Source organism: Podarcis muralis, chromosome 11 (genome assembly GCF_964188315.1).
Source record: "Podarcis muralis chromosome 11, rPodMur119.hap1.1, whole genome shotgun sequence".
Lineage (NCBI taxonomy): Eukaryota > Metazoa > Chordata > Lepidosauria > Squamata > Lacertidae > Podarcis > Podarcis muralis.
In genome coordinates, this window is record NC_135665.1 from 34,764,998 (window position 1) to 34,790,028 (window position 25,031).

General features: G+C 44.4%; 1 protein-coding gene across 2 annotated transcripts in view; it reads left to right on the forward strand.

The window, feature by feature from the left end:
• Positions 1 to 22,715: 22,715 nt before the first annotated feature.
• The window catches only part of HAPLN1 (hyaluronan and proteoglycan link protein 1), a 62,992-nt gene continuing 60,676 nt past the window's right edge, over positions 22,716 to 25,031 (forward strand). Inside the window, exon 1 of one of the 2 annotated variants that reach the window (XM_028748773.2) lies at positions 22,716 to 22,914. The gene's annotated coding sequence lies outside the window, so the exon portion shown is untranslated. The other variant, XM_028748771.2, reaches the window with a different exon arrangement.

Here is a 25,031-nt window from a genome sequence, read left to right on the forward strand (position 1 = left end):
TAGCACTGAGCTAAGGCCACCTCAAACCAAGGACTCTCTGGCCAATGACTTACATTTCTCTTGGGTATGTTAAACCAGCAGTTTGCAGAATTTAGTCTCTGCTCGTCCCCACACAACTCAGGAAACCAGGTCTAGCCTTCTGCAATGTTTCAGCAGCAGCTTGAGTTTGGAAGACAGCAGGGAAACCATGACGGGGTTGTTGCTCTGTTTGTGTGCGTGCGGCAAAGCTATCCAAACAGCAAGTAAGACAAACTGAGCAAGAGAAAGACAGGAACATAAAACGTTGTAACGCTTCTCTGCTATCCATGACACGGTAATAAATGTGTACTGTGAGCTTAGTTTATGTCTAATGATTAAAAGTGACAGGGTGTGAACAAAGTAAGTTGCGAGTAACAGCGAAGCAGAAGAATTCTTGGGAAGTGTAAGAGTGACAAGAATAGCGATCACACAACTAATTAATCTTTCTTAGATTTATGTCAGCACTCGCAGGAGGGAAAATGTATTCAGATGTGCCTCAGCTTATTCAAATTGTCTTTAAATGACTGTTTTTATTTTTATCATGAGGAAGAGGGTTTTTTTCTCTGCCCCCCCCCACCCCATAATAGCAAACTAGAATGCGGAGGAGGGAGTCTAGTTGCTATTAATTCTCGGTGTGCATTGTGTGCAATGCAAGGTTATATTCTGTTACCTGGATATTTGCATTTGTTTCCACACCCAGCATAGTCTGTAATGTGAAAGGAGGGGGGAAATTCTAGTTATCTGAATCTGGAAGGACCGATTTCTTTGGAAAGATTAAAAGCTTGCTGTGCTAAACAGCTAATAGGGTGTGCATAGCATCAGGCTGCAATTATTAGAGGAAAACAAGCAGAAATGAGAAAAGAAAGCTAGCTGGAATAATGATATGGAAACAAACATGAAAAATTCAAGCTGAATTTCAGGAAGATAAAACAATCTTCTGGTGGTGGAAAAAAATGTGGCGGGTGCCTCACTGGATGTATAAATCAAGAGAACATTGCTAATATTTCAGGTTAATACTAGATCTTCACTAGTATGAACAAAGAATTTTAGCATTTCCCAGGGGGTGGGTGGTTTTTATGTGTCATCTGATTTGATTATGTTCAGATCAATAAATTACCCATTGATTTATTCAGAACTCCAGACAGTAGGGGACACTTACTCCTTCTCTCCATTCCCCCCATCCCATTCAGGTTCCTGGCAGGTTCAGACTGCTGTGAAAGTTTCACAAATTTTGCACCCTGTCCACCTTCACAGGGCCATGAAGATTTATTTCATGTGACTCAGGAAGGTTTTGGAGGGAGTAGAGTCCTCATCCTAGTTATTTCTCCTGCTTGAAATAAATAAATAAATGCTGAAACAGTAGGGGGTGAATTTGCCCACACCTGTCATTTCTCCACAGATTTCCCTGCAAACAGAGAAAATGAGAAATGGCATTGTGCACATATCACGACCCTGCAGGCTAGCTTTGCACATTCTGAGCATTTTGTACTGGGGAAATAGGGGTTGTGAATCATACATTTGCAAGTATGTGTTCTGTAGAGTTCGCTGCCGTAATGTGATGCCAACTGCCAACTGCCCTCCCCCCCAAAAAACCCCACAGAGCTGTGTGAAGGCCGAAGTAAGCATTAGAGGCAACACAGGACTGCCACCAAAGAACAGCATCTCTTCTCTTAACATGCTGTATCATTTACGCCATGACACAACAAAACCTTTTGTCAGGCTTAGCGAAATTATTACATGCTGAAGAAGACAAGGGGGAAACTGGAGGAGAGGGGATTTTGCTCAGTAGTGAGACATCTCTTCTGCATGTAGATGGGCCCAACTTTAGTCCCCAACATCCAAGACTGAAACCCTATGGAGCTTCTACTGCAATAGTGAGTGAGGTGGACCAATGTTTTGACTTGCTCTAAGACAGCTTCCTATGCTCCTATGACAGAGGTGGGTGAGGCACCTTAAAAAATCAGGACAGATTGTTGTCGTTATTTTGGATGTGAGGGGACTGGAAGGAAAAGGCTACAGCAGCAGTGATGTTGTGACTAGCAGAGATGCCCAAAATGGTGGAAAGGATAGTTAAGCTATCAGAAACTGGATAGAGCTGATAATTTGAGCAAAAAATGCACGGCCATCATACCTCTCAACACCCCCTGCCACCCTCCAGCATTCGGCTGTAAACTGAAAGCAGAAGCATTCTCATTTGTCTCTCAAATAGTGCTATTTCTGGCATATTGATTCGATGCACTGCAGCTTTGGAGCATGCTTATCAACAATTAGAGCAGCAAAGTGCTTTATCCCAGCTTGCTCTGCTATATTGGTGATTATTTATTCTCTGTTTGTGGGGCAGAGGCTGCAGGAGGCTTTACAGCAGGCTGCTGTGGACAGGCATGTGTTTAATTCATTAAAGCTAATGGACTTAACTTTGTTGTGCTCATTAATTTCAGTGGGTCTACTCTTGAGTTGCTAGGCTGAATGCTACCCATGGAGTGAGAAGTTGTTCTAGTTATTTGGAATACATGTGCATTCTGGGGCAAATCAGAGTGGGGCAAAGACTTCTCTGTAGTGGCACCTCTTTAGGGTCATTTTGCTGCTGGATGAAATACTTTTTAAATTTGTGTTTTAAAACAAACCTTAGGGGGTTTTTTTTGTTGATTTACAATGAATTTAAGAAAATGTTTAAATGCTCTTTCCCTAAAAAGCCTGAAGCCTTCCCGCTATGAATTATGGGAAACAAAATTCCAAAAAAGTTCACCTTGCATGTGTGAATGCATATTTTCTCTTGGTTTATCATGAGGCCCAGCTCTACAAAACATTTTTTAAAAGCACAAACATATGATTTGCAGCCCTTGAGATTGTCTGTAAAGGGATTCACCAGTAAAGAAATCAGCAAATATGACATATTGATTTCAAAATGAATAAAATCAATTTTTGTCACATGGAGAAAGACTAAATTACTTCTAGTGAGTGCACTAGAAATTGCATTAGCCCTTGGCTTGGTAACAGCAAATTGCTTAGATCTTGATTTGCAAGTGTTACAACAGAAAAGAGTTTTCTTATGAAAGTAAAGTAATAGATATATATATAAAAAGCATTCTCGGGAGATGCGGGATGAAAAGAGCAACAGAATCTGTTATATTTTACATGCAGGAAAGCAAACAGTTACAGAGAAACTGTGAAAAGTGGGAATCCCATTTATTGCAGAATGAAATAAGGAGAATGGTTTAGAACAAATTATACCAAGGTTATATAAAAACTATGAGAGGACACTATTTGGCATCTGAATTCCTAGCAGTTGCTGATGGTGTAGAAGCCTATACTCTAGATTATCATTTGAGGTCAGGGAAATTAACCTACTACATAACTGTAGGGTGCCGTGAATAATAACAGTTCCTGACTTCCAGCACAGAATATTCTAGATAATTTTGAATATTTGCTTTCACATTAAAAAAAAAAGTATCATTTTCATAGATACAGAGGGAAGCTTAAAAACTGGATAGCGGGCATCTTCTTATAAACTCACAGCGATCCAATCTGGAGATGGAGAGCAGTGAAACTGGGCAGAACAGAGCAGCAGCTCCACTACCATTTCTAAAGGTAAGCAGCTTAAAAAAAAATGCTACTGCCAGGGGGCCCAAAGTTTGGAGGACTAGTAGGGCTTTGGCTCCAACACCCCATTTCAGGATTTCCACTGGCTACTGCTGGCATAAGAACTGCCAGTGCCAGCTTTTTGTCTCTGCCTTGTCAGCGCCTGACAGTGGTGAGGGAACTTCATGCCATCTTAGCTCTCCCTCCACCATCAACATGTGGAAGGGGTAAGACTGAACTACTGCAATTTTCAGCAGCCAGAACACAGATTTGGTCCCAAATTCTCCCATTGATAACCATTTTATTATTTGTAAAAAGTATCCCCATCTTTTCTCTTCCCCCCAAAAAACAACCCTGATCTAGCTAACCATGAAAACACAAACTTACCAATCTAGAAACAGCAGCAAAGAGCAAAATTGCAAAGAGCAGTACCTCGGGTTACAAACACCTAGGGGTTACAAACACTTCGGGTTACAGACTCCACTAACCCAGAAGTAGTACCTCGGGTTAAGAACTTTACCTCAGGATGAGAACAGAAATCGCGCGGCGGCAGCAGTGGCGGGAGGCCCCATTAGCTAAAGTGGTACCTCAGGTCAAGAATGGTTTCAGGTTAAGAACGGTCTTCCAGAATGAATTAAGTTCGTAACCAGAGGTACCACTGTACCAACAACTGTTTTCATGTCCAGAACCACAATTTTCTTTCCTCTTCCTAGCATCATATCCTAACATTGTGCACTTACCTGTATTCATTAGCCAGTATTAGCAGATGAGCATGAGAGAGAAACTCCCTTGTTAATGTTGACACCCTTTCAATCAGTTAAAAACTTGTCCCCAAATTGACAGGGGTCATATTCCAGAAAACAGAAAGTTAGCTCCAGGGAGCCTGTGTCACACAGCTATTGTATAGCTTCGAATCCCAGATGCTTCGCACCAGCCTGACTAGGCAATCAATTGATAAATATCCAGCTAAGTGATGATCAATAAAGATCATCCCTCTTTAGATAGATTCCTTTTCCGTGCTATTTACCTTTAGCAATTAGACCTGCACCTGGGCCAGCTTCAGAGAGGAGTTCTGCATTGGCTAATCCAAACTCAGCAACTGATACTTAGCTCGTGCCACTACATCAGATTGAGCAAGCATCCCAATGCAAAGTTCAAAGTCTAAAATTGTCCTTTGAAAAGAGAGACACTTCCTGTTGTGTGTGTGCATGCGCCAATAATTTGCCACTCTGAGGAGACATGCTGCCTGACATTTTTGTTATATTAAGATGGAATTACGCTAGTTTTCCATCTAGGAATTAAGCCTTTGGAGCTGGCAGACCGACATTACAAAAAATGCCCTTTTTGCAGCGTTGTAACACCCCCACATATCTCAGCACTCTTACAATGTTGCCAGGTTGATCCGGAGTGAATATTAGGTGGAGATGAAAGGAACCTACATTCTGGCAGCGTGAGGGAACAGGCTTTGAGCCCAGAGTACATCCCATCTCTCAAAGAATGTTCCTTTCCTGAAGTTGAATAATATCAAAACTATAGCTTGGTGCATGCATGCAAAAGGTGCCAGACATTTCCAGCTAAAAGAAACAGAGAGCAGGTCATGTTTGATGTCTCACTGGGTTTTTATATTATGTTGGAAGCAGCCCAGAATGGCTGAGGCAACCAAGTCAGATGGGCAAGGTATAAGTTGTTGTTGTTGTTTATATTTCCTCAGCCTGAGACCATGGAAAGCCACTTCAAAATAATGGCTTTTAAGGACACCAGAGTAGACAATATGGAACTAAATGCACAAATTGTTTGACTTGGTAAAAGGCCATTTCCTATAGCCATATACAAGGACTTACAGGCAGCAGGGAACTTCAGGTGCTATCCAAGTAACTCAGAGCTTTCCAAACTGTGTGTCGTGCCACATTAGTGTGTCAGATGCAGTGTGTCAGTGTGCTGCACAAACACTCCCTCGCTCCTCCCGGGGCTGGAAAGGGGTTAGTTTAACCTCCAATTTGCTAGCAAAACTGAATTACTGTGTCGCAAAATGATGCATGTCTAAAAAGTGTGTCAGCAACATTAAATGTTTGGAGCACACGAGCAAAGTCTGTCCTGGTAGGGAACTCCTCTTAACCTGCTATCCAACACTGCAGAAGGAAAGTCTGGCTTTGGGGAATAGCCTTCGATAATTTGGTACTGTCAGGTTTTTAATGTAAGGTGTTAACTTAAAGTCATGCCCATATTGTACTCCTACTGCCAGCGGACTACAGACTGCATGTGATCAAGATCACAAGTCACTGTGTGTATTATCCCATAATCTTAACTTTGTCGTCTTTAGGGCGCCTTCATAACCCAGGTAATAAAGGTGGAGGCGGGGTGACAGTCCAATAGAAGCGGCTTTTCTAGCCATGGTTTTCTGCCATTTGCTGACAAACTCCTCATTGGTCAGGTGTTGGTACAAACCCTTCCCTAGATCAAACACTGAAATCCTGTAACGATTGTAACCATTTGTTGGGTCTCTGGACCATAATAAAGATTGATTGATTGATAAATGTTTGGAGAGCTGTAAAGTAACTCATTCCATCAATGCAAGGATTTCTGCTTGTGCAACAGAATGTCCCCTTTCCCCTCTCCCAGACCCTGTGCATGCCCTGGGCTCTCCCCAGATCTACTCCAAAAGTGTGGGGGGGGGGGGCTCTTAACATATTTAAGAGGTACGGGAGGGAGGTAAGTTCTGTTGTGCAAGCAGAAATCCTTGCATTAACCAAATGAGTTAGTTCAATACTGCCTTCTGTTGTGAAGCCTGAAGATCCTGCATTCAATGGTGGTAGAGTCATGACTGCAACAAATTCCAGGGGATAAACCCCACCCTGAGGATACATAGTGATAGAAGAGAAATTTGATTCAATTCAATAGCTGAATCTATCAAAGGCCCCCTTTCCAAAACGATATGAGAACCAACACCCCCCCCCCCGCTATCTTGAAATTCACACTTGCTTGAATTTTGTGGTGCAGTTCTCCAACCAGATAAAGCACTTTTCACTTTAGACTGAAGAGGGGGCAATGTTCCCTTCTGTGGAAGGCAGGGAAACTGTAGCAACTGCCAACTGAGCACCTTATTGCTCCTATGCTCCTGACTGCTTCTACAGACATCTGCACTCTGGCCTTTAGCTTCTGACGTTTTTGGCACAGCATTACTTTTTACCCTTCCTTTGCACTTTGGAGAATCTGAGCCCAGGTCCCTTAGAATGTGTGTTTTATTTTTTTTTAAAGACAAAAATAAATAAATAAAAATCCTGGAATGAGATTTTTAAAACGACTGGCAATCAAGGGGTATTTCCATACGCAGTGCACTGGACCTCCCACTTATAAAAATTTCAGCGGCGTAAATTCCTCTTAAATTTTAAATACCTGAGGCCTTGTTATTCAGCACACATCTGGATTTCCCTCTTTATTAATATCATTTTTCCACACACTTACTTTTTTATATTAAAAAATTGTTCCTCTCCCTTATTTAAGTTAAAGTGCTTCTGAATTCCTGAAGAGTCTTGCTGAGCCCAGTAAGGATATTTCCATATGAAAAGTTTAATCAGCATTTTCTCATTACACGCTCAAACATGTGGGAGAGATTCCAGCTGCCATCAAAAAAGGGAAGTGAAACGATCACATTTCTTCATAACTGGATCATCCTGCGTATGAAAAAAAATCTATTTTACGATATATGGGGAAAGATAGCTGCTTTCTGAAAGATGCGTTTTTGAATGATTACAAAATAATGGAATTATGATGGGGATTTGCATATTTAAAGTGCAACCCTCAAACAGAAGGTATGATGTGTTGCCACGAATGTTGCTGGCATTGCACTTAGCTCCATCCTTCTGACTGATGGCAACTGGGTAGCTGGTACAAACAACATTCACTGTTCTTTCATGAAAATTAAGACTTGTAGCATTTTATGTGCCAGGGATAATAGAGGAGGCAGCTCCTTTCTCATCTGCCTTCCACTTGTCAGGATGGTGGCCCAGGAAAATGTAAAGACAAGGGAAGGTTCCTTATCATCCTTTTTTTATTCAGTAATTACAGAGAGAGGCTATAGAACCCAGCCTCTTGGATAATGGCATTATCCCGAGTAAATCTCCACCCCACCCCACCCGTCTCTCCCACTTCCTCATTTGTCACTTCTACAGGTGCTGCTATATGCCCTCTGTCTTTGAGCTCTTTGCTCTCCTACTTTCAGTGCCCGCCGGGTTCTGGGAGAAAGGGGGTGTGGAATGCTTTCTAGTGACAATGTGTCAGCCAGCTGCTCCGGCTCTGCCTCCTCCTCCTCCTCTCCCATTATTACCCAACTTTCCCCCTCATCCACCTCTGAGCTGTGACCTCCCTCAAACCCCTGTTGTAAATCTACACCGTCTTCCTCTTCCTCCTCCCTGGAAGGTTCAGGAGGGGGAGGCGGTCTCCGCCATTCCTCCTCTGCCCAGTCCCTGACGCCTCTAGAGCAGCAATGACAGCAGTAAGCTAGGTAGGCAAGTGGGGTTGCATGGGTGTGTGAGACTTATTCTCTCGCACATATTAAACTTGGGGGCACAATGTTTGCCCTCGTATTGAAGAATCCATATTCTAAGCCTGCAATTTACAGGCTTCAGAGCAGCATCTCTGCTTGAAACATCAGCACAACACTCTGCTATTTTCTCCTTCATCATCTCACTTGAATCCAAGCTGCGATCAATTATGCTGCATTATGCAATTCATTGACACAGCAGAAAGTGCCGTAGCACCGACACCAACATATTTGTGGGCCTATATATTGTTATTAATATTCATGGTTTTTTTCTGTGCACGGGGAGTGTCCATGATCCAGCTAGAATGGATGAGACTGGATTTAGTACTGTCATTCCACAGACAAGCCCTCAAAACGTTCCCTTCATATTCCCACAAGATGCAGTAATGTCTACCAACTTCGGTGGCTTTAAAAGAGGATTAGACATATTCACGGAGGATAAGGCTACTAACCCTGATGGATGTGTTCTGCCTCTGCAGTCAGAGGCAGTGTACTTCAGGATACTAGTTGCTGAAAACAGCAGGTGAAGGAGTGCTGCTGTGCTCAGCTCCTACTCGTAGGCTTCTCATAAACATCTGGTTGGCTGCGGTGAGAACAAAATGGTGGACTAGATGGGCCTTTGGTCTTTATATCTTCTTACCCACATAAGATGTACTAGGTTTTACAGCAATGCTGGTGCATCAGTGCGGAAATGTACATGTCTGCATGAAAATTTTGTGAGTTCAGCAGAGTGCATCCTTTTGCAGCTTAACAGGGAAGGTTAGATGGGCTAGTTTTAGCCTTTTAGTTTAAGTAATCCCGGATGTTTTAAGGCAGACTGGATTCTCCTGGTACAATGGGAGTGGCTCTCGGAGTTCTCTCTAGCAAATTGACAGAAAAACTCTGTGAGCTTCAGCTCCTAGCATGTGCCTATCTAGCAAACATGCATTGTTGGTTTGACTGCATTGTAAATATCCCACACAAAACTGATTGAAGCAGCAGTGAAAGAGCCTTGGACCTGATCTTATCCTCCTCCCCTTTAATTTTTTGGCATAGCAGAAACCACAAACGGCAGCCAAAAAAGCAATACTGACAGTGGCTCTCTCACTCCTGGCAAGTTATACAAGATATTTCTGTCTCACAGTAATTTCCCCAGAGACAAACCTGGAAGTGTGAATAATTACAACTACCTTTCTGCAGGGCACTAATAAACGCCACAATGGTAGCCCAGCAGACCAAATGTCCGTGTAGGCATAAAAACCCTGAAATGATTAATCTCAATAGGTAATTTTCCCTGTGATTATCTGAAGGCTATTTGTTCCGATAAAAACATTGCTTTGGAAACAAAGGAACATTATGTTACAGTTAAACAGCAGCAAGAAAGCTCCTGAGAAATAATGATTTAATAGACTCGCAGAGGGTGAACTTTCTTGGTAGAGAATCAAATAATCCATAATACTCCAATAGCAAACAAATAACTACAACAGCTCCTCAAGACGATGTCAGTTGATATTGAATTGCCTGTAGAGCACAACCAGTCACTCCTACAATATTACCTTAGAAGTGATGACTGCATGAGCTATCCCAGGGCAATTCTTTTGACTTCAAAGGAAGCAGACAGCTGTGCCATTACCTGAACAGATTCATGACCATCGAACAGTTAAAAGAAAAGCGCTGTCTGATTTCTGGTGCATTGGAGCATTAGCATGGCATCACAAGACAGGATCGGGATGATGATTAATTGTTTTAAAGCCATTGAAGACGTGACTGCATGGGAACTCCTCCCGCCTCTGTTTTAATGCCAGCAGAGAATTGATGGATCACAGGCATTCTTGCACATGCACTGAGCAGACAGGAAAGTGCACATTATCCCCACTTGCTATGCAAACAGGTGGGCAGAGCAACATTGGGGGCCTGCTGTGGGTTGGAGAACAGCAATCATGTAGGACGTGAGGGCTAAGAACCTCAATAAGAAGAGCATTGCTGGATCAGACCAAAGGTGTCATGAGGAAGACCTGTTGAAACAGCATTAAAAGGGCATTAGACAAATTCATGGAAGATAAGACTGATGTGTATTATCCAGGATGGCTTAATAATATATCCAGAATGAGTTGCTGTGGGCCTCTGACTTCCAGTTGCTAGACAGCAGCAGCACAGTGTTTGCAAGGAGGTTCTATGACTGCAGCTTTTTTGTTTTTGGTTTCATTTTTAAAATAATGTATCAATTTTTAAAAAAATTGTATAATGTCTGTTGCGAATTCATTCAGATGAGCTTGTGAGGAAGTTAAACAATGTTGCAACAATCAATTGTTACCCCACACTTTCCAGTGCCTTTTCCTATAACTTTCATTGCCAAAAAAAAAGCCCTCTTTGTTTATTTAGGAAGCCGGTTTCTTGTATGTGCGCCCCACATCCACTTTAATTGCAAAAACCCAAAGTTGCTGGTATGCAAACTGAATCCTGCTCACAAAACATACAGCTCAGCCTGCAAGCTCCATCTTGTCATTTACGGCACATAATCATGGGACTGGTGGTGGCAACCTTGTTATTGCCCAAAGGGAGAAGAGGCACAGACAACAGGGGAGGCTGTCCCTGGTCACACCCACCTTTGGTTGGGCCAGCCAGGAATATATTGCCTGTCTCAGAGTGCAATGCAGCATTTGGGCTGTGCAACTCACTTTTGCATCGATCAATTCCTTTTTCATCCCTCTGTGTAAATGGCAAGGATGAACTCTGCTGGGCAAGCAAGCTGACTGAGAACTGAGTCATTCATAAAACAAACACATGCAACATTTACATTCAGTCAATAACACCTGATGACTCTCAGCCAAATACCCGAGTCACCTCAGCTGAAATGTTTTGCATTTTTAAAGAGATTGATACGAAATCTCTATTTGTGGTGCTCTATCTTTGCCTCTCATTCCACACATGCAAAGTGTCCATTGATGTTGCAAGTTATTTAATGATGAGCAATGTACTTGAAGATTTGCCCTTCATTCTGTCTTCAAGGCGATGCTTCAGGAGAAGTGAACAGCTACTGTCTTGACTGCTGACAAAGCTGAAAGAAGCACTGCTCCACATACTGTTACAAGTGAATGCTTTTGTTTGAACAGCATCCTGATCCTAAGCTTTTATATTCAGAAGAAAGTTTCAATGATATCAGTGGGTCTCATTTGCAAGTGAAATGTGCCTAGGATTGCAGCCACAATTCTTCTTCTTAATTGGATAATGTCATTACTACTAGCTGAGTCTCAGATCCCTTTATTGTATTTAGTAACTTATTAAAAGAAATGTGGCTAATTTGGTGCCACCCACACCCCTTGGAATATTGGTGGGTGCTTAATGGAACTTACCTTATCATTTTCATTAAACAGTTCTCAAGTTCTCTACAGCCTTCCTGACTTCCTATGCTTACAGAGAAGCCCAGCTGAGGGCGTCATGGGGTTTCCAGGAAGTGTGGGTACCTAGGGAGGCTGCAGAATACAGAACTCAAGATAGATAATTTGTGGGGTGAAAGGACGCTCACAAACATTATCCAGTTTTAAGTCAGATGATTGCAACAACAACAACATAAAAAACCTGCACCCCATCTGCAAAACATTTCACTAGAATTTTCTCTTCCCTTTGATCATTTTCAAATGTATTTTCTTTACTTTTTAATTGATAGAGAACGGGGGTGGGGACACCATGCAGATTTTTTTTTCAGTGCAGTACTATTGAAAACTCTCTGAAGGAGACTCTGGGACTATTTCACAAGGTATTATATTTGTATGTGAAATTCCTCTAGGGTGCCAATGCTAGTATATGACAGAAGGAGCTGCATTTGCCGCTTATATAAGAACCTCCTTTACAATGTGCTTTGGTCTTTGCATGAATGTAGTTATTGAAAATGATTTTATTTTAGACACGACAGGGACTAGTGGATCAAAATAAAACCCCACAGGTATGTTCAGATTTTTCCAATGCCACATTTAGTGAATAGAAATATGTCCTGCAGTCCTGCAAAAGAAATAGCTACTGTTGCCCAAGCTGGCCTGAAGTCACACATATATGGAGTCAGCTTAGAATAGAACACAGGTCTCCACCTAGTTTTGTGGTCTCATGCTTACACCAGGAGGTTGGGGGAGGTGGTAAACAGAGCTGCCCATCAGACTAGGATATAAAGTTGCTTTCCTACCCAAGTGGCTTGCCAGGCATTCACAGGGGGAACTAATAGTACCTTTTCATTATTGACCAAACTTTGGTTTACTACCGGAGTGTCAGCACTGAACACCCTCTGAGATCAATTTCTTGTTTGCAGAGAGCTGCTGTCACTGTTATTATCTCAAGTGCCAACCGTCAACCTTGCCCATAAGGAAGGGCTATCAGTCCTCAGGAGCAACATGGTTTGATCTATTCAAGGGCACCAGGAGAGAGTTAGTTAGTTCCTGGTGTCATAGCTCACAGATAGCTCAAATTTACAGCATTTCATTTTGTGAGTCGCACACCAACTGTAATGAAAGCAGGATCTGAAAGGGGGAAGAAAATGCAAGGAAGTCTCGTAAAAGCAGCATGATTTAAAAGCTGGCAGTATGCAGAATGCTTAGTGAAACAAGAACTCAAAGTCTACTTTCTTATTTTGGATGTGGACCCAGCAGGGATATCTAGGAAGCCGTTGGCTAGTTGCACTTGGAGAGCTCAGCTATATAGGGGTTTTTTTTGGATTTATTTATACACTGGGGTTAGTTTTATTTATACAAGAAGGATGCTGCTGAATCGGACTAAAGGTCCATCTAGTTCAACATTCTGTTTCAAACAGCGGGCAGCTCTAAATGCTTCTGGGAATTTGCAGGCAGGACATGAAGGCAGCATCTTTCCTCTTGTTTGTTCACAACATCTGGCATATATACTCTGCCTCTGAACATGGAGGTCTGGTTTAGCTGTCATGGAGGGCATGAGACCACCTGAAGAGGCAGTCTCCCTGCAGCCCCTTGCACCCTCTGAAAGCCCCTTGCTCCTGAGGGTTAGGGACCCTCCAGAAAAGGGAGTGGGTTAGGAGGCAAAACCTGCCCCCTGCCACCAGTGAAATCCACCACTAAATTAAAAACCTTCCATAAATGAAAGGAGATCTCCTGTTGATGAAAGGCAGAAGTTCTACCCTTCTTTAAGAAGTTGAAAAGTGAGCAATTGAATTTCTAAGAATACGTACTGTATGTAAGGGGTTGGCAGCCTTTTGGGATCCATTTACAAGCCGAAGAAAATGTTCTGAGCACCATGCATATACGCACACTGCGACCAAGCATATAGCACAACCTATTCTTTTGTCTACGGTAGAATGCTTCATGTAAATCAGCAAAGCTGTGGTGGACACTACATACACACGCCACCATCAAGCGCACACCACTTGGTGGTACAGAATGCTTCATACAAGTAGCATCAAGGGATGTCACATAATTGCAATGGAAATGGTGCTGCAGAGGTTGTGAGCCACCCCCAATCTCTGTTAGAATTCCTAATCCATGATTGCAGTCATAGGATTGTTGTCTTTCACATGATGTTATATGTTTTGACTCCACATTGTGGGAAGTGACGAAGACAGGATGTTTGTGTTACTGTGTTCTGTGAAGTGGGACTATTGTCCTTTGTTCTTTTTCTCTTTGCTGTCTGATGCTAGAGAGAGAGGGAGCCATGTTGCAGTGCTCCATGTGTGCTTATACGTAAATAAAGTAGATTAGCCAAAATGCTGAGTTGCTGAGGTCTGTCACGCAAGGTGCGCATACTCTCCAGGGGTCTAAGTGTGCCGGTGTCTGTTGGCATCGGTCGCTGTGATATTCGGGCTGAAGAAAGCTTATGAAGCTCCCAAATGATCGACCAGGAGGGAGAGAACATGCCAGTTGGGCATGTGTCTCTGCCAGGGTCCTACTCGAGTGTAGGCTAAACTCCTGACAGCAAGGTTCCAGGGGGTTCCAGGCACTCACCCAGGATTGTGTTTCCTTTGGGAAATCAAGGCACAACAGAGACTTGTGTCCTTATGAAAAGTGGTTTATTGTACACATATTTACAACTAGGTATACTCTGGTGATAGGGACGCGGGTGGCGCTGTGGGTAAAACCTCAGCGCCTAGGACTTGCCGATCGCATGGTCGGTGGTTCGAATCCCCGCGGCGGGGTGCGCTCCCGTCGTTCGGTCCCAGCGCCTGCCAACCTAGCAGTTTGAAAGCACCCCCGGGTGCAAGTAGATAAATAGGGACCGCTTACCAGCGGGAAGGTAAACGGCGTTCCGTGTGCTGCGCTGGCTTGCCAGATGCAGCTTGTCACGCTGGCCACGTGACCTGGAAATGTCTGCGGACAGTGCTGGCTCCCGGCCTATAGAGTGAGATGAGCGCACAACCCTAGAGTCTGGCAAGGCTGGCCCGTACGGGCAGGGGTACCTTTACCTTTACCTTTACTATACTCTGGTGAGAGTTTGGTGAGAACATGACATCCCAAGGGGGGCTTGTTCCCCTCAGCAATGCAGCATTGGAGTCCAAGGCATCCTGCACACCATCTCCATGCCTCTGTCCCAGCATGCCAAGATGATTCTGCTTTCACAGCAATGCATGGAGTTCATCCCACTTACTTTCTTCTTCCCAAGAACCTTGCTTCAAGTGTCTCCTCCTCACTGTCTGCTTGCCCTCCTTATCCAGACCTGTTTTTCAAAAGGACACATTTTTCCTGCGTGACACCACGCTTCCAATAACCTCCCCCTCCCAACTCTGCTACTCACCCAGAGCTCAGGCAGAGGGTCAATGATTGACCATTGTCCAGTAATTACCCTTTGTTGGCCCTTCTCCCCAATCAATTTCCTGGTTTAGCCTGCATTTTAAATCAAACCCTTCCAAATATTCCAAATATCATCAAATTTCTATCAGTTATGAATTTCTAACGTTCACTGAGTCTAGCAGTTATGAGTGCCCTTGCACTCCCAAACAGTAGTCAGGAATGGAAATCAGTCAAGTGAACTCGATTGGTATTGATTCACACTGTTTTCTAAAGTCTGCTAATGATATGTAATTAATGACATCATTTACATTGTTTTGCTGTTTTCTTTACACTGAAAAGAATGCAAGTTATGTAACTTACATAAATACTTATGTAACTTATGTAAATTACGTTTAAAAGCAGACAGTGAGATGAATAATGTAGCATTTGACTGAAAATGAACTACAATGGAATGTAAACAACACTGGTGGTAACAATTACAAGTCAGAATGGGAATTGCTGCTTTCTTGCATCCCTGATTTTCAAGCCTAATTTCGGGGGTGGGGGCTGAGAATTCCCAGGAAAGTCTCTATGATCAACAGCATTCAGTTTACAAAATGTACTGTGCCTATCCACATGTCTCGTGGTTTATGTGTTAAGTGAAGATTAAAAAGGAGAAGCAGAAAAGTTGAAATTATTATTATAAGTGGAAAGATGCAAATTCATCTTATTTGGTTTTAAGATGTGGGCAGTACCTGTGGAAAGGCTGTGCACTATTTCGTCTCTCAATGCCTAGTGCCCAAGTGGAGGATGACTCTCAATCTAATGCAAGGACAGAGGTCCCGTGGCCCTCCAGACATTGTTAGATTCCACCTCTCATCAGTCTCTAGCAGCCTGACCAGTAGTTAGGGATTGTTATAATCTAACAGCATTTGGAAGGCCACAGATTCCCAAACTCTAGTCTACTGTGTGAGCTTGCACTGTTCAAAACTTCGGCTGCAGGTGATATGAAAGTATTTGTGGCCGTTAATCTGGGATGGTTCATTCACACTCGCAGGTCATCCATCATCAGTCAATGAATGAAGATCACGTATTCATGGACTTGTCCTTAATCACCATCATTAATACATTTTCCCAAGTAATTTAAGGTTTCTAGGCAACTGAAGTAATTCATGCTTTGCACTGTGAGAGCTCAAGCAACATCCTATGGCTGTCAGTCAAAGCAGCACAATTGAACACTTATTATCACAGAACTCTGGCATTTGATCCTAGCCATCCCATACATAAACTGTTAACTACTATTTGTTAAATTTGTGTCCTACCCTTTTAGGAGCTTTTTAGTACTTCTAAGTAAGGCTCTTCCAACCAGATATGCTCCAGGTGTTTTTGACCACAGCTCCTATCAGGCCCAATGGTCAGGGATGATGGGAGTTGTAGTCTAAAGCATTGGGAGAGCATCAGGTTCAGAAAGGCTGTGCTAGGGTATCATGTCCCAGGACTGCCCTGTTGGTCTTCAACATCTGTAGGGCCACAAGGTTCTCATCCCTGAGCTAACACAAATAAATTCCACATGGATCTTGCCAGTTTGCCCTGTTAAATGATACAGTTAACAGTGGGTGTTTTCATTGCCTTCAGCTAATTACTAGACTTCAGAGAGATTCAAATTCACAGTTATTTAGGCTGGAGAAAGAAGATCCTGTTTACAAGAACCCAAAATCATCTAGATAAATTAATAAGTTGCAGTAGGTAAACAAATGTGATATATTTCCTGGGCTTTTGTAGGAATACTTTGGGACATAGAATTATTTACCATAATAATGACTGGCAGGGGGATGCTGTTTGGAAAAATAACCAACAGGAACCAAGGACACATGAGTAACAAGAAGCAATGATAAATAAATTCCCTGCTGGCTGGGAAGTAAAATTAAACAGGTATTCCTAGCACATTCTTCCAAAGGCTAGATCATGGAAAAATCAATCCCCAAGCAGAAGGACACCCAGTAGTAGCAGCAACAAGATGGATTCAAAGTGCAATTAAAATGTCAAATAAAATAGCTAGGTGTTGTTCCTCCATGCCCTTTCGGTTTAGCTTTCTGAAATCTGACTTCATTTTTCTTTGAACCAAAGTTCAGCGTAGGTCTACCAGAGCAACATGTTATGGTGCACTTGTGTAATAATCATCATCATGTTTCCCATAATTTAGTGATTCCCGTACAGTGGCTTTGGGATACATGGACAATTACATTGTGTGGCGCTGTGGTCTAAACCACAGAGCCTAGGGCTTGCCGATCAGAGGGTTGCTGGTTCTAATCCCCGCGACGGGGTGAGCTCCTGTTGCTCAGTCCCAGATCCTGCCAACCTAGCAGTTTGAAAGCACATCAAAGTGCAAGTAGATAAATAGGTACTGCTCCGGTGGGAAGGTAAATGGCGTTTCCATACTCTGCTCTTGTTTCGCCAGAAGCAGCTTAGTCATGCTGGCCACATGACCCGGAAAAACTGTCTGCAGACAAACATCGACTCCCTCGGCCAGTAAAGCGAGATGAGCGCCGCAACCCCAGAGTCGTTCATGACTGGACAACTGTCAGGTGTCCTTTACCTTTACCTTTACCTCTCAGATCAATCTGGAGTAGAGGATAGCCTGTGATTGCATTCCTCAATTTGTGACTGTGTGGCTGGGACCTTGGTTGCTTCTAAATGGCCTGCATTCAGGAGCATTCACCCTGATTTGCTTTGAGGGAGTTTAGGTAAGGTTGCATCAAGCGTATGCAATCCAACACTTCCCAGTGCATTTTTAGGTAGATCCACACGAAATCCAATGCACATGACTTTCCCCAAAGAATCCTGGGATCTGTATTATATACAGTGTGTGTGTGTGTGTGTGTGTGTGTGTGTGTGTGTGTGTGTGTGTGTGTGTGTAATGCAAGCCGGTGAAAGGGGGCGGGGGATCTGCCCAAGGTTCTTTGAAGAAAGGCATGTGCTAAAACTGCTTTTCCACTACACTCCTTTGGCTTCCGATTTTGCTGCTTCACTTGTTACAAAGTGCGAGAATTTAAATAATTTTCTCTCTCCTTGGGTCAGGCCCGAGAGCCCAACCAAACGATGGGTCTAGTTGTGCCACCAGCCTGGCATGAGACAGCGGGGCTGGACCAGAATCTCAACCGGTCTCCTCTTTGCAGAAGGCGAGCCGCTCAGCGCGGCCGGAGGAGAAGCGCGTTTGCGGCTGTTTGTTGAGTCAACAGCGCCACCTAGAGATGCCGGGCCGACATAGGCGTGTTGCTTTCAGGCCAGCCCAACAAAGCGAAGGCGCGAGCTCAACTTGACGCGGCGGGCTCTCCTTTTGCTCTCGACCTTCCTCGAGCCGCCTGTCCTTTTCTCCGCCCTCCCTCCTCTCTTCCTGCGCCTTCGCGCGGCGCTTCGGCCTCCCGCTCCCCCCGAGCCGCCCCTTGTTTCCTGAGGGCGGGTTCCGTTGGCTTTCTCTCCGGCTCCAGGAGCCATCAAAGGCCGCTCTGTTATTGAAATAGGAAGCCGTTTCCTCTCCAGCGAGAGCTGCTTTGCTCAAGGCGGGAATCAATGGCCCCTATATATTCTCCTCGGCCTTATAAATAAATACCTCCTGTTTGCTCGGCAGGGAGGGCGGCGGCGCGCCGCCTCTCGCTCGGCCGCTGCCCGAAGGAAAGGCGCGCCTCTTCCAGCGCCCCTTGTGGCCGCCTCGCTCAGATGCCCCTTCGGCCCCCCAAAAAGAGGGGGTCCCACCCCGCTTTCCATTCACCGCCCCACGCACACCCGTAAAATACACACAACCCGAAGACAGCTGGGTCTCAATTTCGGAGTTGCTGCTGCTGTGTTGATACTAGTTTCGCAACTCCTAGGAACTTTGTAAGGGACACAACATAGATATGTATATGCAGATGGTGTGTAGCCTTAATAAACAACTATTTGACTTTTAGAAGATGTCTGAAGGGAGCCTTTTTCCATGTTTGATGCTTCATTGTGTTTTTAAATATTTCTGGGAGCTGCCCTGAGTGGCAGGGGCAACCCAGTCAGATGGGTGGCGTGTAATAAATGTTGTTATTGTTGTTAGCATGCACGCACAAGCCGTCAGTAGGATCAAGGCATTTCTCTTTATTGGGGCTGCAACTGGTAGGCAGATGAAGCAAACCAGGTTGAACATACCAATGTCTACAGCGCAGTAAGTTCTGCTGTGTAATGTGGGGCTTACTCCCAGGTAAGTGGATATAGGATTGCAGCCTGACTAACTGGCAAAGGTTGTTCCCAGATGATCTGTTGATGGAGGATTCATCCAGATTTTCTTGAACGATGTTTGTGGGGAGATTACCCAACGCCGGTGGTTTATGGAGCACTCATCCTGGTTTGTTTGCAATGTCCAGCAATTCTTATCCCGGCATTTCTCCCATCGCTTTCCTCATTGCAAAAAGTCTCATTTTGGAGGGAAGCAGGAGTTTGTTGTTATTGGGAAAAGCCCACAGTTTAAACAGAAGGATTGCGTAGAAGGACTAGTTTAGCCTGGGGACTAAGAAATGTCCCCAAAGAAATGAGATGTCTTGACTCTCTTGAGTTTTCCTAGAGCATGCACAACATGGACAGGGCCCTCTCCACCCCCAGTTGACAGACCCCCTTGGTTGTGCTGGCCTCAGAAGTACTAGAGATTCTAGATTGAGCAAGACAGGGAGGAACTTCCTGTCTATCCCTATGTCAGAATTCAGCAGGAGAGGTGCTGTTTCATCTTTATGCTAGCCCTGGGACTCAAAGGCATTCTAGGTTTTTCTAAAGCTCAGTATTATATTGAGGAAAAGCCTTCTCATTCAGGGAGGTGCACGGTTTTGGGCAAGCACAAATTTGAGGTGGTTACCAAAGATGGCAGAAATGCATGGATCCCACCCACTTGGTGAAGTGTCTTCTCATTCACTAAATAGCTGGAGTGTGAGCCTGTACTTTTTGTTTGTAGGAACAAACTCTTGGTAAACATGACTGGATCTTTATCAACACATGCCAAGGAGCAGATGACTCACCAACTTTTCATTACCTGAATGCTTTCCTCCTCTCCCTCTTACTTTAAAATAAAAATAAAACTTGTCTGCTGCATTAGCAGTGATTGTGGTAGTGGCTTCTCTGCCACCACCGTGTGCCTGTCTCACCTCGCTCTGAGAAAGAGACACGGGATTCCTTTTTCAGAGCCAGGCATTCTGGGCAAGGTGGCAAAAAATGCTTTAGAAAAGAGAGAAAAGGATACCTTCTCTCCAGGGACCTTACTCAGAGTGAGGCAAAGTAGAAGAGCAGGCAGCAAACCTTGCTTGGAGAGGTGCACCATAATGAGGTAGCATGTGATGGGGTAGAAGTTGACCTCACCTGTACCCATCACCTGAGACATGTTGATAACATCTCACCCCACATCTCCTGGTGACCACTCCCAACTCCCAATGTGTTCAAAGACCCAGAAGACAAGATGGAACCTTATGGGATCCCACCAGACAGCAGTCATGGGGTCAAACACACATCCTCAGTGCTATTCTCTGGAACTGAAGATAAGACTCCAATACCAACCCAGACAGTTTGTCTTTCTTATCGACAGTTTGTTCACACTCCGAATAGTGGAACAATCCAGCAAAATTTAACTGGGACTAGAAGTATTTTATACATGACAAGCAGCAAAATTAGGTTTGCTACCCAGCATGCATTTGATGGGAAGACACAGTCAATTTGAATTTCTTGGTTAGCATAGCTCTATGATACATCTTTGCAAACACTTATTTGTTGCAGTCATGATTAGGTGTACACTAAAACACTTTTGTGTATACTGCATCTTGAAAACATTGTGTGTGAAGTGGCTGCCCTACCGAAATCAGTGGCATACAAACATATTCTAAAACAGGAGCATCTGTATTTTTTCTGCTGTAAGGTTTCTTCTGTAATGATATATTGTAAGCAAAATCACTGGACCTGATACTGCCTCTTTTCTGCCCCCCCCCTCCAATATTTTGGGTGGTGTGTTTATTCTGCAAGACCCTTGCTTCCTCATCTCTGTGAGTTATTCATTAAAAAAAACATTTTTTGTTCCACTTTTATTTGGGGATGGGGAAAGTTGCTTTTAGGACTGATGCAGCAGCCAGTCAATCAGCAATGTGTTGCTCTAAACCAAAGATTGGGGAGGCGATGGGGGTGCCACTTTGTGAATGACACAAAGGTTAGCCAATCAACACTAGGCAACTCAAAGACTAGCCAATCATCACTGAACAAAATCAGCATCTGCTGGAAAGCATAACAGGTTTCCACTTAGCTTGCTTTGTTGGAGAGGATGGTGCATGTGTTCAGTACGTGATATGTTTTTGCATAGTGGGCTCACTGCTGAAATTATCTCTCCACACCTCTTAGTCCTGACAAGGACCCTTTGTACCACTTTCAGTAAGACTTAGTTGCAGCTAACCCTTTTGGGAATGTTCCTAGCGTGTTTGGCATTGGGGTGTGAGTCAGCAGAACTTATTACATCTACAGCTATATATGGACATTTCAAGCACAAACTCAATATCTACCTGTAGCTTACTAAAGAACTCTTTGTTCAAGTAAACTAGTTGTTTGTGACCAAAATATTGCTGCTGGATCTGGCAAGATCATTTATGTTCGTGGCCAAACAGGAGTAGCACATATTCATACCCAGACAGTACAGAACACATTATAAATAGCTTATTCCACCATAGTGTCATGCCTCTTCCTGCAGAGAAATGATGTTTCGAGGCTGCACCATGGCAGCAGATATGTGGCACCTAAGCAAACAGAAGGTGGGAGTTTAGAAAGGGGAACTCCAGAGGGCAAGGGTAAGGGTTTGCATTTAGCTATGACAATCCAAACATTTATTATTATTATTCAGTCACTTTTGTTGGGCCTTGATGGGGCACGTGTTACAGATGCCGGGATCAAGACTCATTCACTTCCACATCCCAGTGGGGTGAGGGTGGTAAAAAGGCATCCCAAACACATTATTTTGCTTTTTGAACATTTCCAAAAGCTTGGATTTATAACTAGGCATGAGCCATGTACCATATCCATGAGGTCATCTGCAAGCACCGCCAGTGAATCAGAAAATGCAATATTTTTCTCCCACTGTCAGGATGACACAGCCAAGGTTTTCTTCAAATTGCCAGGTTCAGGGGAAAGGGAAGCAAGCCATGCAAAGCCTAGCTAATTCATATCTTGGTTTAGGTCACTACTATGCAACAGATTATCGGAGATTTGATGTTGCTCATGCAGGCCATTTTTTCTCAGCATCAATCTTATGAAAATGACCATTCCCTTCCCCAATTTAATCTGGGTTTACCATTTCCACAGGTGTTGTTACTTATAGGTGAAATGCTAAATGAAGATTAAATGGGAACATAATATGAGGCAGCATTTTGGCAAGGACCTCATCCCGTGGGTGATATGCCTACTTGCTCCCCCTACCCCAGCAGCACTAAATTCTCATGTGGAGTTAAATATTACCAGGGTTCTGTTACCTTCCTTTGCTCATTATTAGCTTAATATATGTGGTGGGAACATGTCTTGTGATTTCAGGCTCCTGATCTTGACCAGGGATCTCTACAGCACAAAGAATAGTTCCCATGCTTGATGATCCAAGGATGCAACCGACTCCACTAAAGTTCAGGGCTAAAGTTTGCCAGCGATTTCCCCAAATAGGGATCGCACGCGCCCTTAATCCTACATGTTCGTGTGTGGGGCGAGCCGCTGGAAGAATCGCTGGGTAAACCAACGGGATTCGGTTCGTTCTTAGAATTTCCTCGGCGTTTTTCTCTCCTCCCCTCTTCCTTGATCTGCTCCAAGACACCATCCCAAGAAGAGGGGGAAGGGGGTGGGGGCGTCAGGAGGAGGGCAGAGCCCACGGAGCCCGGGAGTATCGTGTTCCTGAGAAGGTGTCGGTCCTTCGCCCCGCCGCGATCCCTTCACACAGGGAAACTCTTGACAACTTGTTCCACTCGCTGGGCAAAGCCGGGGCGTGGGCGCGGGTGGCGTGAGGGGAGTTGTGAAGCGGCGGAGCCAAGAGGGCAGGGCACCTAGCGAGACCCTGAGGTAAGTGGCGAGGGCGTCAGTCAGGACACGGGGGCAGAAGGGACAAGAGGCCACTGTGTGAAGAGACGCTGTTGCGCCGGACACTCTGTGGGTGTCTCTCTCTCTCTCCGTGTGTGTGTTTTGCTCTCGACTTTTCTTCCCCTTCGCTCCTGAGGTTTTGAACGGAGCTCACGCCGAGCTTTCTGGGGAACGTCCTTCACGTCTGACGTGGTGTCTTCTCGACCGAGAGTGGCGCTCGCTCGCTCGCTCTCCCGCCTCACGCGCTCCTCTCGCCTGGATCGGGACTTTCGCCCTCACAGCCTCCCCGCGCGCGAGCCAGAGCGCGCGCAGAAACGACGCCAGGCGAGCGGCCACCGCAGAGCCCGCCGCGCTCAGGGACCAACGTCGCGAGACTTTCTTTTGCTTTTTTGAGGGGAGGCATCTTCGCTTTGGAGCTTTGAGAAAGGTAAAAAAGAGAGAGAGAAAGAGAAAGAGAGAGAGAGGAAAAGGTGGGGAGAGAGGGAGGGAGTCCCGTCAAGCTGCTCTCAACCAATAGAGCATAATCTGAAGGCGCCAGTTTTCCTGGGAATGCTCGAACTTCGTGTGAGGGAGGACTTGGAACCAACTTTTCTCCGTTGGTGTGAGGCGTGGAGCGCTCAGGGAATAGGGGTTGCCATCCCGCCCGCCCCTTCTGACAGCTCCTCTGGCTTTTAACAGATACAAAGACAGGCAGGAATTAAACAGATGCAACTCGCCTCAGCTCTGTGCTGGGGAAATCTTTACCACTAGGCAAACCTGTATTTCAGGGCTGGGGAACCAGTGGTCATCTATATGATGTTGGGCTATAGCTCCCATCATCTCTGAGCACTGGTCATGCTGGCTGGAGGCTGATGGATGACAGCATCACATCGGGTTGGACTAGATGATCCTCAGGGTTCCTTCCAACTCCACAATTCTATGAGTCCAACCACAGTTCTATGCCCCTGCGTAGGATAGCCTTCTGTGGAATCTCAGGTAGTGTTGAGAGATGAAAATGGGGTGTCAAATATGATTAGCAGTTGCCGCTGCTCACATTGACCACGTTTATTACCACAGCGACAGCAATGGAAGCAACAGGAATTGTAAACTTCCTAAAGCAAGGGCTAAAATAATTTGAGCGTCTTGGTTCAGCAAGAGGAACCAAGGGCAGCCCACCGAGTGATGGACATGTAAGGAAGCAGAATGGAAGGAAAGAAACAGGAACCCTAGTGAACTTTCACATCTCTGAAGGAACATGCATAATTTCACACCTGGCTGGGACACCTGAGTCTAGAAGAGCCACCACTCTCTGCTTCATTTCCCACACTGGGGCAAGGGGTACTTCCATTCATGCCAGTACGATAGGGTGATCTTGTACCTCAGTACAAGAGGTAGTTAATCTGGGCTAATAAATTATATTGCATGACAATCCTCCTGAGAGTGAAAAGCTTTCAACGAGTGGGAGTCCCTGGCTTGGTTTGTCACCAAGATGAGTTATCCCCCTACAGTTGGCAGCATTTCATGGGAGAAGGAAGGGCTGAATGGATAAGTACCTTTCCTGAACATGCACGAAAAGGATGAAAGGGGCATGAAGAAGTTTACACTTCTAGCAAGTGCCATCCTCCCTTGCACTTTAGGGATGACTGTAGCCTCCACAATGTATTTGTCCACAACACATTAAAATGGCATAATGGTTTAGTCCCAAGTGTGTTGCATGTTTTTCCAACACTGAGTTACTTATGATCGAAACTTAAATAAATTATCAAAAGGCTGTTATTGGATGATAGTAGTAGACTCATGGCAGTGTTACCTCAAGAACCCTAAAAAAGTATTTGTTGCTTTACTTTCATGTTAATAATAATCTGAAACACACATTCCAAAACTGGCAGTTTTGCAAGAGTTGGGTAGATGCAGGTCTTGGAATCAGTAGTGTGTTATACAGCAAGCAATGTGTAAATGAGATTAATGTATGTATGATTATAATCTCTAGAAAGTCCACATATGTTGTTGGTTGGATTTTTCAAAGTGGAAAAGGCATGTATATAGTTTCAATGGATTGTTATAAAGATCAAATAAATCCCAACATAGTTTCCCTGAATTCTAAACGTTAGTTGGGGAAA